This window comes from Citrus clementina, unplaced genomic scaffold (assembly GCF_000493195.1).
Source record: "Citrus clementina cultivar Clemenules unplaced genomic scaffold, Citrus_clementina_v1.0 scaffold_9, whole genome shotgun sequence".
NCBI lineage: Eukaryota > Viridiplantae > Streptophyta > Magnoliopsida > Sapindales > Rutaceae > Citrus > Citrus x clementina.
In genome coordinates this window covers 22,844,556-22,858,445 of record NW_006261964.1, presented here as the reverse complement: position 1 = coordinate 22,858,445, position 13,890 = coordinate 22,844,556, and the positions used below count along the sequence as shown (strand labels likewise).

General features: G+C 35.7%; 1 non-coding gene across 1 annotated transcript; it reads right to left on the bottom strand.

Moving 5' to 3' along the window:
• Positions 1-365: 365 nt before the first annotated feature.
• LOC112101620 lies at positions 366-469 on the bottom strand. The gene has a single exon (XR_002907644.1). It is a non-coding gene; the product is annotated as a small nucleolar RNA R71 (small nucleolar RNA).
• Positions 470-13,890: the final 13,421 nt, after the last annotated feature.

Genomic DNA, 13,890 nt, shown 5'->3' with positions numbered 1-13,890 from the left:
AGGAGAGGCCATTTAAGGATTATTTCAGTCCTTTAGCTAATTTGAGCACATCATGCATAAGATACCCAAATGTAGCTGCTAGGAGTTTTGAACTAAAACCTAGTGTGCTAAATTGTCTCCCAACATTCTATGGCCTAGAAAATGAGGACCCATATAATCATCTGAATGATTTTCATGCAATTTGTCAAACTTTTAAATATGAAAAATTTTCAGACGATGATGTTAAACTCAGATTATTCCCATTTTCTTTAAAGGATAGAGCTCGTTCATGGTTAAATACTTTACCTGCTAATAGCATTTCATCATGGGAACAAATGGTAACAAAATTTTTGAATAAATATTTCCCAGTGCATAAAACCAACGCTATTCGCAGGGAAATCTCGGAGTTTACCCAGAGAGAGGATGAGCAGTTTTTTGAAACATGGGAGCGATTCAATGGGCTACTCTTTAAGTGTCCACATCATGGGTATGAGAAATGGCACCAATGCCAATACTTTTTGGAGGGATTATTGCCGAATGTGCAAGAATGGCTAATGGCAACAAGTGAAGGAGAGCTAATGTCAAAAAGTGCATCAGAGATTTGGGAATTCTTTCAGCGACAAGCGGATAATTCCCAACAACGGAGTCGATCATTCAGGAATACTAGAAGAATTAAAGGAGTGAATGAGGTTCACATTGGTGAGTCAACTTCGGGAATCAAAGAAGTCAAGGAGATGGTTGAAGGTCTTGCTCGGCAAATAGCATCGTTATCGACTGCTAAATCAACAGAGCCACATGACCCTGACTCATATCCAGATCAAGCCAATGCCATAGGTGCAATGAGAAAGCCATCAAATTACAACCCATACTCCAACATATATAACCCTGGATGGAGAGACCACCCCAATTTTTCATAGACTCAAGGATTCCTACAGAATGGACCAACAGCTCCAGCTCCACCAATGCAGCCAATTCCTCAAGTTCCTCAAGCCTCTCAGCCACCATTTATACCATACAATCAAAACCAGAACTACTCTCAACCCAGACCATGGGAGGATGCATTCCAGAATTTCAAGAATGTTACTCACTCCACGATTGAGCAACAGAACCGCACCATTGATGGACTACGAAATGAGTTGAGAGCAGGCTTCAATTCACAAGCCCAATCAGTTTCAAGCCTCGAGAAGATGGTGGGACAACTTGCTTCTTCAGTTCAAACCTTGGCAATGACTGTTGAGAAAGGTAAGTTTCCAAGTCAACCAGTGCCTAATCCTAAAGGAGTGCATGAAGCAAGTACCAGTTCACCACAGCAGCATGGAGAGGTCAAAGCAGTCATGACTTTGCGAAAAGGAAAAGAAGTCGACAACAAAGTGGAAATGCCGATGACAAAAGAAAATCAAATTGTACCTGTGAATGTTGAGGACTCATCACCGGAGGAGAAAAAAGAAACCAACCCACGAGAATATGTTCCGAAAGCTCCATTCCCCCAGAGGTTAGCTAAAGGCAAGAAGGGAAAATCCACAAGTGAGATTCTTGAAATCTTCAAACAGGTAAGTGTTAACATCCCTTTACTTGATGTTATTAAACAAGTTCCATCTTATGCCAAGTTTCTTAAAGACCTTTGTACTAAAAAGAGAAATATGCATGTTCAAAAGAAGGCATTTTTAATAGAAAACGTTAGTTCTATACTCCAACATAAAATTCCTTTAAAATGCAAAGACCCAGGCTCCCCCACTATCTCATGTAGTATAGGGAACCACACAATTGAGAATGCTTTGTTGGATTTAGGAGCTAGTGTAAATTTGTTGCCTTATTCAGTATTTGTGAAACTTGGATTGGGAGAATTACACCCAACTCCAGTGGTGTTACAGCTTACAGATCGGTCCACGAAAATACCTCGTGGTATTGTGGAGGACGTGCTTATCCAGGTAGACAAGTTCTATTTTCCTGTTGATTTCATTGTAATTGACACTCAACCAATACAGGATTCAAGGAAGCACATCCCCATTATTCTAGGCCGACCTTTCTTGGCAACTGCGGATGCTCACATTCAATGCAGGACTGGAAATATGCAGTTGTCCTTCGGCAACATGACTATGGAGCTGAACATCTTCAACATTGCCAAACAACCTCACAATGCAGATGATGGAATTGTTGATGTGGATTTAATAGAAACAATAGTTGATAACACTTTTCTTTCAAACCTTAGTGATGATCCTTTACAAACATGTTTAACTCACTTTGGTTTGGATTTTGATATTGACAGATCAGTTGATGAGGTCAACGCCCTGCTTGACTCAGCACTATCCATGGATACTAATAAATGGAAGTCAAGAGTTGAACAACTAGCACTATCAGAGAAGAAACTCATCCCATCATCAGAATCACCACCGAAACTCGAGCTCAAACCATTACCCAACACATTAGAATATGCATTTTTGGGAGAAGAAAGTACTCTACCGGTAATCATCTCAGCATCCCTCAATGACGAACAAAAAGGTAAGTTGTTGGATGTTTTGAAAGAGCACAAAGGGGCATTAGGATGGACCATAGCAGACATTAAAGGTATAAACCCAGTAGACTGTATGCATTACATTCACCTTGATGAAAATGCTAAAACTACTCGGGAGATGCAACGTCGGTTAAATCCTAATATGAAAGAAGTTGTTAGAACAGAAGTCCTTAAGCTATTAGACGCATGTATCATTTACCCCATTTCTGATAGTTCATGGGTCAGTCCTGTGCAAGTTGTCTCCAAAAAGTCAGGAGTCACAGTAGTTACGAATGCTGATAATGAATTGATACCCACTAGAGTAACTACAGAATGGCGTGTATGCATTGATTATAGAAAGTTGAATTCTGTCACACGTAAAGACTATTTTCCTTTACCATTTATTGATCAAATGCTTGATAGATTAGCAGGCCATGAATTTTATTGCTTTTTAGATGGCTACTCAGGATATAATCAGATTCTTATAACACCAAAAGATAAGGAGAAAACTACTTTCACTTGCCCTTTTGGCACATTTGCATATAGGAGAATGCCATTTGGATTATGTAATGCACCTGCTACATTTCAACGATGCATGTTGAGCATTTTTTCTGATATGGTTGAACGATTCCTTGAAGTCTTTATGGATGACTTTTCTGTCTTTGGTGATTCATTTGATCAATGTTTACATCATCTAACACTAGTTCTGCAGAGATGTATTGAGAAGAACTTGGTCTTAAATTGGGAGAAATGTCATTTTATGGTAAAACAAGGTATTGTTCTCAGTCACATCATTTCGAGCAAAGGTATTGAGGTTGACAAAGCCAAGGTGGATCTTATTTCTAATCTTCCTTCACCCAAAACAGTCAGAGAAGTAAGATCTTTCCTTGGGCATGCTGGTTTTTATAGACGTTTCATTAAAAATTTTAGCAAAGTTTCTAGACCCTTATGCAATCTACTTGCTAAGGATGTACCTTTTGTCTTTGATGATTCATGTCTTGTTGCATTTGAAAAATTAAAGCATTTGTTGACATCATCACCCATCATTCAGCCCCTGAACTGGAGCTTACCATTTGAGCTCATGTGTGATGCATCTGATTATGCAATAGGAGCAGTATTAGGACAAAGAGTTGATCGAATTTCCAATGTTATTTATTATGCTAGTATGACATTGAATGATGCACAGTTGAATTATTCAACTACTGAAAAAGAAATGCTAGCAGTAGTGTTTGCATTAGAGAAATTTCGATCTTATCTCATTGGTTGTAAGATAATTATATTCACAGATCATGCTGCTCTTAAATATCTTCTCACAAAGAAAGATGCAAAAGCTAGACTAATTCGTTGGGTGTTACTTTTGCAGGAATTTGACTTGGAATTCAAAGATAAGAAAGGGACAGAAAATGTTGTGGCGGACCACCTCTCTCGTCTCCATTTTGACACAATTACAGAGCCATTAATATTGAATGAGTCATTTCCAGATGAACAATTAATGAGTGTGGAAGTATTACCATGGTATGCTGATATAGTTAATTATCTTGTTACAGGTCAACTTCCAGAGCACTGGACCAAGCAAGACAAGGCTAAATTCTTTGCAGAGATAAAGAATTTCTTTTAGGATGACCCGTATTTGTTCAAGTATTGTGCTGATCAAATTGTTAGACGATGCGTCCCAGAAAATGAAATTCAGAATATTCTTTCATTCTGCCATGAAAAAGCTTGTGGAGGCCATTTCAGTGCTAAGAAAACAGCAACTAAAGTTTTACAATGTGGTTTTTATTGGCCAACTATATTTCGAGATGCTTACACTTTTTGTTCTTCATGTGATAGGTGTCAACGAATGGGGAGCATTACATGAAGGAACATGATGCCACTAAATACAATTTTAGTGATTGAGATTTTTTATGTATGGGGTATCGACTTCATGGGACTCTTTCCCCCTTCTTTTGGCCATCAATACATATTGGTTGCTATTGACTATGTATCGAAATAGGTAGAAGCAATTCCATGTAGAACCAATGATCACAAGGTGGTGATAGGATTTTTGAAAAGCAACATTGTTTCACGCTTTGGATTCCCTCGAGCAATAATCAGTGATGGTGGTGCCCACTTTTATAACAAAGCATTCAAAGCTCTTTTGACAAAGTATTCAATCACACACAAAGTGGCAACCCCTTATCATCCGCAAACCAGTGGCCAAGTTGAGATATCCAATCGAGAAATAAAACACATATTAGAAAAAACGGTGAGGCCAGACAGGAAAGATTGGTCATTAAGACTTGATGATACATTATGGGCATACAGAATGGCTTTCAAGACCCCGATTGGGATGTCACCATACAGGCTAGTGTATGGAAAAGCTTGCCACCTACCTATGGAACTCGAGCATCGTGCATATTGGGCCATCAAGAAATTCAACTTTGACATGCAGCAAGCCGGCTCAGAAAGAAGATTACAACTGGTAGAACTTGAAGAAATTCGCAATGATGCATATGAAAATGCCAAGATTTACAAGCAACGAATGAAAGTCTTCCATGATAAGCAAATTATGAGAAAATCGTTCACTCCAGGTCAGAAAGTACTTTTATTCAATTCTCGCTTGCACCTATTCCCAGGTAAGTTACGCTCTCGTTGGTCTGGCCCATTTATTGTTCAAAGATTATTTAGCCCATGATGCATGTTGATACGGATCCAGATACCCAAGTACGTCATCTCAATAGAATTCTCTTCAATTTATTCTTGTCATTTCAATTCCAATTTTAGAATTTATTCTCGTCATTTTAATTTAAGTTTTAGCATATTCCAAATCATTTCCACCACAAATCCAACCACCCATTTACAAAACTAATTCTACACATAATTAAAATCCATCTCCTTGTGGGATCGACACTCGTCACCATTAGTCTATCCATAATAGATTCGTGCGCTTGCGAGTACATTAAAATTTGCACAACAGAGGTCAAGTTGACGATTATGAAGAACAAGTATAGAAGTCGTGAGGTTCTGAGATTGATACCCGATTAAATTTCAAAGGAGCATGACATGATTTGACCAAACTTGTAACTTCCCTAAAATATTAATCCCTAAAAATTACTTTATTGTTCATCCATATTGTCAACATTTGCTATTCAAATAGAGTAAATTAGACAAAGAAAAGGAAAAAAAAAACAACACATGTAGGCCACCCACAATCAAACAATCTATCATTTTCTTTCACAAACATGATTAAACAAAAGGAAAGAAAGTAACTTAATGTGGGGACCAAAATTTTTAAAATCCAATATCCAAGGTAGCCGAATGCTTCAACAATTTACTTGATAGTGATGTGGTCCCAAGCTTTATAATCTTCTTGCCAACATGTGTGGTCCAGAGCTTTAAGATTTCTTCTCAATTTGTCTTGACTTCGACTATGTGTGAACAGTTAGGGTTTACGATTTTGGGTCTATATAAATAATGAGTGAAATTAAGAGTGAGTTTGGAACTTTGAAATAGAAGATATGAAGATGTTTTCTATGGGCGAAGGGGAATTTTACAGAGAAAGAAAGTCCTAGAAGAATGGAGGTTGAAACAGGGAGACAATGATATTTCGTGGTAGACAAAGAAAATAAAGACGGAAAGTAGCATTTTTATACTACAAAATAAATGACACATTTTAAAAAGAGTGATGATACAGCCACAAACTCTTGTACAAATTTATCTTGTACAAACTGACGTGGAATTAATTCATTGGTTGAATGAAAATATGAAATAATAAAAACAAATCATGTGGGCCAAGTGATATTTAATTCAACCAATCTTATCATGCCACATGAGTTTGTATAAGAGTTTGTGGGTCTATCATTACTCTTTTAAAAATAAGAGTCACCTTTTAATTAATTAAAGATAACTTCTTATTTAGTGGCGAGTCATTTTTATGTCACAAGTAAAAATAATTTTATAATATATGACTTCCAAAAATAAAAATAAAAAAGTCATCTAAACTAATATATGACAATTAATAGTATGCTTGTCATGTATTATATGTCATCTTTGTCCTGTTTTGTAGTAGTGAATATATATGGTGTGTGTGTGTGTGTGTACACACACACACACCATATATATATATATATCTATAATAATTTTTCGATCAGGGACAAGTAATCATATTAAAGTCAGGAATAAGTTAAAAGATAAAAAAATAAAAATAAAACCCACTCTAGTGCCTGTTAAATTTATGTCTTTTTATTTTTTTCCTAAATATATATTTTACATATTTAGTGTTATCATTGTTTATTCATTAAGTTATCTATAAATTTTAAATTTATATAGAGATATTATCTAATTATATTTGAGAGGTTTATTTTTAAATGTTTGTATATTCTTAAAATCATATTTTTCCCTCAATAAAATTAAACTGATTATAAATTAACGAAAGGATGATTTGAGCTATTGTTTAAAAAACATGGATGAAATAAATTATTATTTAAGTAGTAAGGATAAAAAGAATTATTTGTGACAAAGCTTTTTTCCCTTTAATACCTATGTTCATTCTCTCCTATTTCAACCAAAATTTTCATCATTCCCTCATTTTTATTGTGTAATCTATATCTCATTTTATATCACTACAATTATCATGATAAAATTTGGATAATTTCATTGAATATAAGTTTTTTAAGCAATATTTTTATATATTACAAAATCTTTTGGAATCTATTAAAATATGAAGTGATCACTAAGCCTTTCATCTGACATCAGTACTCAAAACAAAGAAATAAGGTTAATATTCCTAAAATAAAGATATATATTCTTGTCTTAGCTGTAAGAAAACCATCTTCTTGCATAAAAGATTAATGACATTAGAATTACTGTACTTAGGAAAGTGGAATATTTATAAAAAGAAGCTAGGAAAATTTTAAAAAGATAATGGGTAAAAACAAGTACAAACAAGTGTATATATACACCAAGTTCTTTACTTTTTAAACATGAGAAACCAATAATACTTTGAACTTTTTTGAATCTACAATTGTGTTCATCAAAATTTCTTTCAATGATATTATTAAAAAATTGTAAAATCTGAAATGTAGGGAAAAATTAAATTCCATAAACGAGTCCGACTATGGTGGCCCAGTGACACCATACTCCGCATTTTATATTTTTGTGAGTTAATCACTGGTAAATTGCAGTTAGCTCCTTACTCTCTCTTTCATTTATATTATTTATCCTAGTATAACGAAAACTTGCAGTTAGCTCCTTACTCATTGTCAAAGTTAAAACCCATTTTTGTCTAAAATTTAATATTCCTAAACTATCCTCAGATATATTGACTAATGAGCCGTTATCTTCTTGATCAAATTTATCATTTATTAAATTAAAATTTTCGACAAAATTAAATTTTATTTTTGATGAAAGACAACACTAACAAATCCAATTTTGTCCACAATTTATTTTCTTCAAAAGGTTAAAAACAAAAGATTATCTGACACTAGAGATTAAAAGGATTCGAAAAATGGATTTCCAGTGTGAATCCATAACTAAAACATCAATAATATAAGACATTTCATATCAACATGAAGTATTGATTTATTAGAACATATAATCATTAGGGTCTAGTGCAGAATCTCGCACTTTAAATGCAGGATCCCATTTTGGGACTCTTAGATTTGAATCCAATAGTCCAAACATTTTGAAAAATAATACATTGAACAACTTATCGTTGGAGTGTCTATCATTTAGACAGCAAATCCGAGACCAAGATCTCAAATACCGCCCGTCATCGCCATCACACTTGCTACCGTCGGTGATGACCCCCAGATGCCACCGACCATATCCTCAACCAACTCCATGGTGTCCCGTCTTCTTTAACCTCCCAACAACCGCAAAACCTTGGCGCTAAGCTCGCAGCCTTCTACTCAAAACGCATCCGAAGCCGCCATTGGATTTCCAGCCATCGGCGATGCCATCCAGCCGCCGCTACAACTCTTAATGACACACCACGAGCATCCCCAAGCGTTACTGACATCCCAAGCCACTAAATCAACCACGGCCTTAAACCCTAGTTTGCGTGTTCCCATTTCAACAGCCGACGCCACCGTACTAGCAACCTTGGACAGCGTTTCTCAGCCGCTGGAACCCTCTTACGTCATCAGTGGACCGTCAGATGCCCACCAATCCGTGATCTCTTAAAACCCTAGCCACCACTCTCATATCTCTAACCAACCCCGTGCTGCAACTCTGTTAGCTGCCACCAATGGCTATACACCACTGCCAGCCCCCTCCTATCAACCACCTTTGCACAAACTGTTGGGAAAATATGCTCTTTAAAAGCATATGTGTTTATTTAATTGTAATAAACAAATTTTCTGATTAATAAAATAAATGAGGTATTTTATTCAAATATCTTAATTGCATTAATATTTGTATTAAAGTCTATTTAATCATATTATATGTATTTATGTGATCACCATGTGGATTCACAGAAGACATAAATACAAGTTATCTTATGATTAAATAAATTTAGTTCGCAGTTGATAAATAAAGTTGGGCACTTTATTTAGGTATAGACTGTAATAAATTCATTGAATGATTTGTCTTAATCATGTATGAATTTATTAATGTAGTACGACTACATTGAACAGGATCACATATGAGATTTAATTAACTTTGTAATAACTGTCAGACTTATTAAATCTCATAGGCGTTGATTTTACTGTAATCTTAATCTTGAGTTAATTATGATTTCATGATTGTAATTGTTATTCCATTTGAGTTACCAATGGGCACGACACATCCTTGTGGTCAAGATTACCCGGTATCTTGGTGGGAGCAATTATGAGTATTGGAGTTATGGATTAACAATATAGAATTTGTACAACACATCTCTTGATGGGTTTTCGGCACTTGATCATAGAATTCTCTGGCCAGAGTGTGTCAACATATTTAGTATGTTGAAAATGATCATTAGAGAAAACCAGTAAGGATCAAGGAATAAGATGTTATTAAATTGATTGGACAGTTGAGATATCAATTTAATTAACGATGTGGTACAAAGGATTGTGCAGTAAAGAAATCAATGTGGCTTGGGACGAATTATTATTCGAGCATACAATTATGGAAGTCAGTTCCAATCTTTTAGTGGAGTAGATTTGGAATTAAATAATTGGGCTAGTTTAATTACAGGCCTAATTATTGTAGCCACTATTGTATGTTCCCAAATGATTCCCGGGTTAGCTCATTTAATTGACTGCACCACTACTGGACTAATAAGTAAGATAACTAGCTATTTGGGTCAAAAGCCTAAATATATCATTTAGTGGGAGGCTCCATTTAATTAGCTTTTGTATAAGGGGCCTTATGTTATTTTACAAGATGGGTCCCCTATTGAAAAAGTAAATAAACGTGAGTTTTATTTAGGGCATTATTTGGAGCCTAGGATTTTCACTAAAGGGAGATATATAAGGCTTATTTTTCTCAACAGAAAAAAAATGAAGCCACTTGATACAGATCAGAGAATAAAATTTTTCTCTCCATTGTTGAGAGAAAAATTTTCTCGTGCTAGTTGCTTTGGTAGTGATAAAGGCGCCCACACGTCAAGTGCAGATCGAACCTGAGTCATAACCTGGAAGATCATTGGAGACTGTTCGTGATCTAACAAGCGTGGTGGTGACGGATCGTGATCTAACAGGAGTGGTGGTGGCGGATCGTGATCTAGGAGCCTAAAACACTTCAGCGGAAAAAGCCAACTCGGATTTTCAAGGTACGATTTCTAGAATACAAATTCTTATATATTATATGAGAGCGATCTTCAAAAGGTTTTATAAAAATTTAAAAACCTGATTTTTCCCCAACACAAACAACCACAGCCTTTGCTTTCCACCACAACACCGAACCCTTGTTATCCCCCGTCCACCCATGTTACATAGAACCAGCCTAATGTCTCTGTGCAACACCATGCATGTAACGTCTCTCAAACCCTCAACCGAGACAAGCCAATCTCTGGTGGTGCGCTTCCTATTCGTGGTCCCACTCAAACTCGTTTCACCACCACAAGTCCTCTCAACCCTAATTGCAATACCACCTCCTAGCCATCATATGTTTCTGTAGTCAATCCTGTATCTATCCTTGATCCTAATGCTGCTTCTAGAGCCTCTAAATTCTTTGATGATGTTGTTGCAGATTCATCCTTTTTATCTATTAAGACGGGCACCCTCGATCGAGGTGAGCCTGCTATCCATTTTACTGCTGTTGAAGTGTCAAACATAGCTGAACTGTTTAAGATGTCTCTAGTTAGTAGGTAAGTTCTTTTTGGCCGCCCTCCAATAGAAGTGATTAGAAAGTTTTTTGTTTCCTTAGGCTTAAAAGGAAGTACACTGGTCTCCTTGCTTGATAATCGCCATGTTTTGATTAGGCTTCATTTGGAGGAAGATTACTCCCGAATTTGGGTTAGGCAGACATGGTATGTCAGTGGTAGGGCTGTCACGATTTTTAAATGGTTCGCAGCTTTTTGGTGTTCTGAGGAGTCTCAGTGGTTCTTACGTGGGTTTCTTTGCCGTACTAACTGTTCACTTTATTTATTGCAAAGAAACTTTATATTCTATAGCTACTGTTACCGGGAAACCTTTGCGTGTTGACCATGTTACTGCTTCTGTTAATTTTATTGATAGGGTTTTGATAGAGTATATTGTTTTGCGGCCTTTATTCCCGACCTTTGGATTGGTAAGGGTGATTTCGAATTTTGGCAGAATGTTGTTTTTTAGTAGGCTCCTGCCTATCGTGCTTTCTGTAAATGCCTTGGTCATTCTACAAACGGTTTTTATGTAACTAATTCTGGATTTCGTAAGCCTCAACAGCGTATTGGTGTGCTTAGAATCGAGATTCTCGAGATAAGGGTAAGCAACCCATGTTTGATGTACATGTTTAGCATTAGGTTCCCCATGTTCCTTACTACATTGTTGCAGATAATCGGGCTAGGAGGCCTGTTGTTCAGCCTTCTTTTGCTCAGGGGCAATCTGTGGTTTAATTGGCTCAGCAACCTACTTCTGGAGGGGTGGTTCAGCCTCTAAGGATCGTTGGTACTACGGGTGCATCTCCGGATGCTAGCATTCCTGCTCAAGTTGATGCTCAAGTTGATGAGGAGGATTTAGTTGGTCGAGTGCGTGTTGATAGTACTAATGATATTGTTGCTAATGATATTACCATTTCTGCTCAATTGTGATCTAGCTGTTAAGCCCTGAGATCTTGGGGATTCCTCTCTACGGAGCCTAGTTGATATGACTGGTGATGATGATGATATGATTTTGGATGTTGATTAATATTCACTCTATAGTTGTGGTTTTAATTTCTATTATACAAATATTCCTTTTCAATCTGATGAGAATCTTCGTTCTGATGAGACAGCAGCTGATGCTTATTTCTCGTCTGAGCCTGAGGATACTAAAGGGCTTGACCTTAGTCCCAATTTCATCATTGCTGGCACGTATGCCTCTGGTTCAAAAAAAGGTTTCACATTAGTCAATGGACGCAAGTATCATCAGCGACACTTTAGGCATTAGCTCACTTGCTTATAATTTCTTTTGTTAGGCTCTACCTTAGTTTGTTCTCTTTAGTTTTTTTCTATGTATTTTTTTTTTTGTTGCTTTTGCTATTTCTCTTGTTTTTTCTTGTGGTTAGTCTTTGCTTGGAGGTTTTAGTCTATATTCGCTTCAAATATACTTTCTTTTATTTTACTTAAAGAAAAAGCCCTTTTCACCCCTTAGGTTTGATGTAGTAGCCTATTTTATCCCTAGTTTTTAAACAATAGCTCATAATACAAAGTTTAATTACCATGTAATCCATGATATTCTAGTTATACAACCCAAGAGGGGGTGAATTGGGATTTTAAAATTTAAGCTAAGCAAACCACACAACAATTTAATCTAATGCCTTAATGGAATCAAAAACAATAATAAAGGAGTAAGGGAAGAGAGAGCAAACACAATGATTTTTACGTGGTTCGGCAATCCCCGCCTACGTCCACGCCTCCAAGCTCACCCGGGCTTGAGGATTCCACTAAGCAAGCCTCCAAGGCTTCAAATGCTTACAATTGACTTCCAAGATGTCAATAAACGTTTACAACAAGAGATTATCCTCAATCTCTTAACCCAAGTGTATCCCAACACTTACAATCACTCAAAACAAAAGATTACAAATTGTTTTTCTCTCACACAATATTTAAGATTACAAATCAACGCCCAATGTGTGAATAGATGAAGAATGAATGTGTTTAAAGCTCTTTGAAGATTGTATTCTCAAAAATAAGCTCAATGATAATGTTGTGATCTATCTTGTTTGAATTTGAATGAGCTTATTTATAGTTCGAGCTGAAAAACTAGCCGTTACAAACTGTCTGCCCGAAAACGGTTCGCCGTTAACCATTAACGGTTAACCATTTAGGCTGGTCAAAAGTTACCGCTGGGCCAAATTTCAAATAAACGGTTTGTCTTTTAGGCTTACCCATTTGCCGTTAAATTCCAAAGACCTGCAAAATAAATTTGGTTTAACCGTTCTTACTAAACGGTTCAAGGTTAGCAATCTGGAAATAATCGGTTAACCGTTTTCAGTAAACGGTTCACCGTTATTTTTCAGAATCATCATTTTAACAATACTTTGCATAACATGCTTTCTGGAAATTATCGGTTAGCCATTTTCAGTAAACGGTTAGCCGATTGCTACAGTGAAATTATTTTTTAAAATTATAGTTTTACCCTAAAACTTTCTATAATTATGCTATGGCCCAAATTGTCATAAAACTTTATAAATAAGTTCATTTCCAAAGTTTCAAAACTTTTTCAATTTAGACCATTAATTGAAAACAACTAATTTTATAAAATTATTTTTTCATTAAGTATAAAGCCTTTATATTATGAAAATAATGATTTATTTAAAATAATTTGAGTTTTTAAAAACTTAGTCATTCTTAATCTTGTTTGTTATCATCAAAATCAACATTATGGATACATATATGCTAACAATCTCCCCCTTTTTTTATGATGACAAACCTTGAATGTATTTAAAGAATGATTCCACAAATTGCTTCCCCTAAATATAAGCTTCCCTTACAATTTGCCAATTTACTAAATTATAAAATTTAAATACATGTATTCTTCTCCCCCTTCATCATCAAAAAGAAAAATTAATGGAAAAGAAAAAGAATAGAATTTTTACAAATTTAAAACATGTATTTTTCTCCCCCTTCATCATCAAAAAAGAAAACTTAAAGGAAAAGAATAAGAGTAGCAAAATTTTTACCTCTGTTATCCTAGTAGAAATTTCGATAAAATCTCCCCCTAACAACAAGCATTACCTCAAATACAAGTTTAATAATATTACTCCCAAATTATTATAAATCATGATACAAGCCAACTTCATATATAAATCATCACACCAAAATATCATTAACCATTATT